The following is a 6,484-nucleotide window of genomic DNA, read 5'->3' on the forward strand; positions in this document are numbered from 1 at the left end:
TAAAAGCTGGAAGGATAGCATCCTTCAGGGGACCCGCGAGTGTGCATGTGTGCATGGCACTTTTGTTATTTATGTCCCGGAATATTTTTTTGGCATGCTATTACTGCATTTCCCCATATATAAAAATTTCCCATGTATAACACACACCTTAATTTGGGGGCCCAAAATTTGAAAAGCAATGTATTAGTTCAATAAAGTTATTGAACTCGTTTTATTCATCATAAAATTCATACAACTCATCACTGTCAAAACTCCCATCCATTAGCTTGTCCTCATCTGTGTCTGATGACGAATCACTGTCTTCATATATTGCCTCGTTCTCAGTTCCATCTATGGCGTTTGAAATGCCACACTTCTACAACCATTGTATAAGACGCACCCAGTTTTTAGACTCCAGATTTTTCAGGGGGGGTGCTCTTATACATGGGGATATATGGTAGTTCTTAGATGCATAGAAGAAGAGCAATTTTGATTCATAATATCTTAGATCTACTTTTTTAGAATGTATTTAAAAACTGATAGCTCTTCTATCTTTTTGGCTTCTTATTCAAAACTCACACACTTTTTTTTTACATGTTCACACTAAGAAATACAGACACTTTGGATCAACAAAAGGAAGCAGACACAAGGCCCTTTGAGTCCACCACGCATGATAGTCACACTACAAACCAATACTTTGGAGTATTATTTAATGAAGGACTCCATAGCTGTGCCCTCCTGTATTGCTCCAAACAACCTCGTAAGGAGAGTGTGTCTGTCCCTTGCAGTGTACAGCCCAGGAAAGCAGGGCTCAGCCAGCTGAGATACGTACTCAGGTCTCCCTGTGCGCGTGGGTATGCGGATGCAGGTGACCGGCTCTGTAGTTGGCCCATTTTTCGCTTCTACTTTGGGTCCCCACAGCTTACAGGCACATCTCTCTAACTTTGGAATTTCAGGCAGATGAGAGGAGGCAGCTGTGAGCCGGTTCCCAAGGATCCAGGCCACAGCTGATCACTGTCTGCTTTGCTGCTTGGGTAGAGGACAAAGAGGATGATAAATAAATAACCGCTTATCACCAGGAAGGGGGAGGCGCATTCATAGGTTGGTTTTCTCATTACAGTTAAGCCCATTTCCATAAACAGCTCAGGAGAAACTTTATTCACTTGGGAACAGAACCCTCTCAAGGGACAGCCCTGCCCCTTCTGCCTTTTCAATTGTGGTGACGTTTATGAAGCACAGCCATGACCCTGTGACTCCTCACACACCAGTGCATCTCAGACTTAATGTGTCTACAGGGCCCCAAGGGTCTTCGTCAGGTTGCTGATTTTGTTTCAGTAGGTCTTGGAAAAGACCTGAAACCCTGCATTTCTGAGCACACTCCCAGGACACACTGATGCCGCAAGCCAGTCCTAGAGCAAGCATTGAGTAGCTGTTGGCAAAAAAACCTTCTCCGGGTCCCTGTGTCTCTCACGTTCCAATCAAGGCTTTCTACTATGGCTGCCTGGCCCACTGGATTGACCCCTATTTCTAGCTTTGGCCTCTGTTTTCATTACTGGATGATCCCTGATCAGCAAACATTAAGTGCTCTAAGTGCCATCACCACATGATGAATGGGTTCAGTTTCAGTTCTGCAAGATGAAAAAGCTCTGGAGATGGGTGATGGTGAGGGCTGCACGATGACATGAATGGATTCTGAAGTCACCGAACTGCCACTTAAACATAGTTTAAATGGTAGATTTTTTTAAAGGTAAATTTTATGTTATATACATTTTACCACACTTTTTTTAAATGAGAAAGAATTGCATTTACCCAGTATCAAAAAAAGTTGTTAGGGCTGACCAGGTGGTGGTGCAGTGGATAGAGCATCAGCCTGGGTTGCTGAGGACCTAGGTTTAAAATCCCAAGGTCACTGGCTTGAGCATGGGCTCACCAGCTTGAGTGTGGGGTTGCCAGCTGGGGCGTGGGATCATAGACATGACCCCACGGTCGCTGGCTTGAGCCCAAGGTTGCTGCCTTGAGCAAGGGGTCACCGAGTTGACTGGAGCCCCCCAGTCAAGGCACGAAAAGCAATCAATGAACAACTAAGGTACCACAACTATTCAATACATCATTCTCTCTTCCTGTCTGTCCCTGTCTGTATGTCTGTCTCTAAAAAAATGTTAGTGCCACACACGAATAGGTTGTGTTCATTCAGTTGCCCCAGATTCTGTTTCTCTTTTCTTAAAATATTATTTTGATCCACCATCTCGAGAGGATACAACCCTGAATCCACAGACCTGCCTATGGGTTCCAGGGCATTCCTCACTGCACTGGCTGTGTTCAGCACGTACGTCCTCCCACGATTGTAGAATTCAGATACTCAAACTGTGGCTTTGCCCAGATAAAGGTGGTAGATTTTATAAACAATATTTTTAAAAGGAATGGAGGTAGAGAGGTTTGCTGAGATGCTGCAGGCCAAGGCTGTAAGCAAGATTCTGCCCCCTGAAGGCTAGCAAAACTTACAAATGGAGGGGGCTGCTGTTGACTTCCCTGGTAGTCCAATGGGAAAAAGCGACCTTCAGGGAAAGCCTCAGCTGGAAGGTTCCCATGGCGTTCCCACACCACTCACCAGGAAATTGCTTCTGGGGTGACGTTGAACTCACTGGAAGTGATGTCCAATGGTATTCCACCTGATGACTGAACACTGGTCGGAAAAAGAAGCTCAAACCTGAGCTGCCTCTTGCTCCTGAAATGTGCCCTTACTGACAAAGCTCAACACAGGGCCAGGGGCAAAGAGGAAGGTCAAGAGGGTCCAGCGCCAAGATCACACATGCTGGGCACTCAACGGCAGGTGCTCCAGATTTGAGGCTGAGGTACAGTACATGGATAACTGAAACAGAGATGAAATATTCATGGTTGTGCAGCTGGGAGTTCTTTGCACTATTCTTTTTTTTTTTTTTTTTTAATTTTTAGTGAGAGAGGAAGGGAGAGAGAGGGAGAGACAGGAACATTGAGCTGTTTCTGTATGTGCCCTGACAGGGGATCGAACCAGCAACCTCTACACCTTCAGATGATGCTTTAACCAAATGAGCTATCCGGCCAGAGCTTACTATTCTTAAACTCTTCTTTATGTTTGGAATTATTCTGATGTTTAAAAACTTAGCTGAGCCTGACCAGGCAGTGGCACAATGGATAGAGCGTCGAACTGGGATGCGAAGGAGCCAGGTTCGAGACCCCGATGTCGCCAGCTTGAGCACGGGCTCATCTGGTTTGAACAAAGCTCACCAGCTTGGACCCAAGGTCGCTGGTTCGAGCAAGGGGTTACTTGATCTGCTGTAGCCCCACGGTCAAGGCACATATGAGAAAGCAATCAATGAACAACTAAGGTGTCGCAATGCGCAACAAAAAACTAATGATTGATGCTTCTCATCTCTCTCTGTTCCTGTCTGTCTATCCCTATCTATCCCTCTCTCTGACTCTCTCTCTGTCTCTGTAAAACAAACAAGCAAACAAACAAACAAACAAAAACTTAGCTGAGCCTGACTTGTGCTGGCGCAGTGGATAAAGCATTGACCTGGAATGCTGAGGTTGCCAGTTTGAAACCCTAGGCTTGCCTGGTCAAGGCACAGACAACAAGCAATCAGTGAACAACTAAAGTGAAGCAACTATGAGTTGATACTTCTCATTCCTCCCCCCTTCTCTTTCCTCCCTCTGAAAAATCAATAAATAAAACCTTTTTAAAAACTTGAAAGAAACTTAGCTGAAACTGGACAAAATAAAACTTTTGGGAGGATGATATTTTTGATATTTTTTTTACTTTAAAAATTACATTGGACTCTAAAAGGAAATTTGATTTTGGACTTTAATGAGTTTTATCTCTTTCAACGTTTAACTCACAAGGGCAGCACATTTGATTTCAGACTAATTCCTTTAAACTTTAATTTGCAAGAAAATCGAATTTTAATATTTCTCCCTGGGAAGTTTGCAAGGGGAAAGAGTTTATAAGCACTATGAGTTGTTGATCTTTTACTATTGGACTATGTTTATGCTGAATCTTGATCTCATTGCAAGGTCTCTGAAGAGCTATAGCAGACATGGCTTGATAGGACTTGGGATGAAGAATGAGAGAAGAGCCTGACCAGGCGGCGGTGCAGTGGATAGAGTGTCGGACTGGGATGCTGAGGACCCAGGTTTGAGACCCCGAGGTCGCCAGCTTGAGCACGGGCTCATCTGGTTTGAGCAAAAGCTCACCAGCTTGGACCCAAGGTTGCTGGCTCAAGCAAGGGGTTACTCGGTCTGCTGAAGGCCCCCTGGTCAAGGCACATATGAGAAAGCAATCAGTGAACAACTAAGGTGTCGCAATGCGCAACAAAAAACTAATAATTGATGCTTCTCATCTCTCCGTTCCTGTCTGTCTGTCCCTGTCTATCCCTTACTCTGACTCTCTCTCTGTCTCTGTAAAATAAAATTAAAAAAAAAAGAATGAGAGAAGAGAGACCTCGGGGTTAACTAATTTTTCACTTGATCCTTGCCTCTTGGTGGCAAATTTACACTGCCCGACAGCAGAGCCAGGATGATTCAGACAGCAGAAGTGATTGGTACTGAGTGAGCAGTTGGTTGAAGCTGAGAGTAGGGCTATTCTGCTAGATGGTTGATTGCCACCTGCTGACCGTGGACTAAATGGTTAAGGTCAATGCATTATTTATTTATGTTTGTTTGTTTATTTTTAGCAAGAGAGACAGACAGACAAGGAAGGGAGAGAGATGAAAAGCATCAACTCGTACTTGTGGCACTTTAAGTCATATTCATTGATTGCTTTCTCATATGTGCCTTGACTGGGGGCTCCAGCTAGGCCACTGACCCCTTGTTCAAGCCAGCGGCCTTGGGCTTCAAGCCAGTGACCTTTGGGCTCAAGCCAGCGACCATCGGGTCATATCTATGATCCCACGCTCAAGCTGCCAACCTTGGGGCTTCAAACGTGGGTTCTCAGCGTCCCAAGTTGACACTCCACCCACTGCGCTACCACCTGGTCAGGTAAGTTCAATGCATTATTACATGAAGGTTAGGAAGTATTGGAAGGATCACTTTTCCCCCCACTGTTGTTTCCATATGGAGGAATTCCATCCAAGTAATACTCCTGGTCTTTCCCTATTCTCTTGCTTGCCAACTCCAAGGAAACATGAGCAAGTTACATGGTGGACCAGTTGGCTGGAAGGAACTAATATTGATTTGGTGGCTTTCTGAGAGCATGCAGCATGCTGTGCTCCTAAGCTGAGCAGGGCTGGCCTGACATTGTCCAGCATTGCATGTGGCAGGGGGCGAGGGCCCGCTAACTCAGGAGTAAAGGGTTAACAAGCCAATTTGATCAACCAACCGAAAGCAACTTCCTTCCACAACTTTAATCAAGCTGATACTTTTACCTCCACCTGCCTGCCTCCTGGTCTACTTCTTCATTGGTTCTAAACTTAGATGGGAGAAAAAGAGGTGCTATTTATTAGCCCCACAAACCCCAACTTATCATTCAAATTATCTTCATCTTTTTTATTTTGTTTTCTACATTGGTGCTGTCCAATAGAACTGTAATGCAAGCCACATATGTAATTATACATTTTCAATAGCCACATTGTATTTTATTTAAAGCAATATGTCATTTCAACATGTGATCAATTAAAATAATTATTAAAATTATTAGATATTTTATATAGTGTTTTATACAAAATATTTAAAATCTGGTGTGTATTTTACACTTACAGCATATCTTATATTGGACTTGCAACATTTCAAATGCTCAACAGCCACATGGTTAGTGGTTACCATATTGAATGGTACTGGTCTCTATAATCTTGCTTATCAGAGAAAGAAAGACCAGTCTTGCACTGTGGTTTTGTGTAGCTGACTTGCAAGCATGAATTAAGAATATCCCTCTTTTCCCCCCACCTTGCTCAATGTACACCTTTTTCATTTTCAGAGCCCAAGAAAGGGTTCAAATTGTTTTCCAGTATACTTTATACTTTTCCAATACACTTTCTTTGAATGCAACATTGTGCACTGACTGGAACACAATGGCGTTTTGGTTTTCTTTTGGTTGAAAGTTAGATTTTAGACCCAAGGGAGTGTGACTTATAGCTTACATTTCATCACAAATTCAAGGGCCACTTGAAGCTCATGGTTGGTGAGAATGGACCGGGACACATAAGGGCCCACTTGAGACCACCCACAGCTAGTCAGGTGCTAATGGAATAGGAAAAGCATCTCAAACTCATTTGGGGTCCATCTTCCCACCTCCAGCCATTCTAGGGTTCAGCTTGGTGGCTGAGATCCCTAATTTGTATGGGAAAGCAGGTCATGAGCAGGACTGTTAATCATCTGAGTTCACAGCACGAGCAGCATAAATTCTCTAGCCACTGTAGAAGGTCCAATACTCTGTAAAAGCCTCACACACTGTATTGTTTGGGTATTGAGTAACATCTGATAGCTGATTGCTTCTTTTTTAGTGGAATGTGTGCATCTTCCTCATCTTAATTAG

This window comes from Saccopteryx bilineata, chromosome 1 (assembly GCF_036850765.1).
Source record: "Saccopteryx bilineata isolate mSacBil1 chromosome 1, mSacBil1_pri_phased_curated, whole genome shotgun sequence".
In the NCBI taxonomy this organism is placed as follows: domain Eukaryota; kingdom Metazoa; phylum Chordata; class Mammalia; order Chiroptera; family Emballonuridae; genus Saccopteryx; species Saccopteryx bilineata.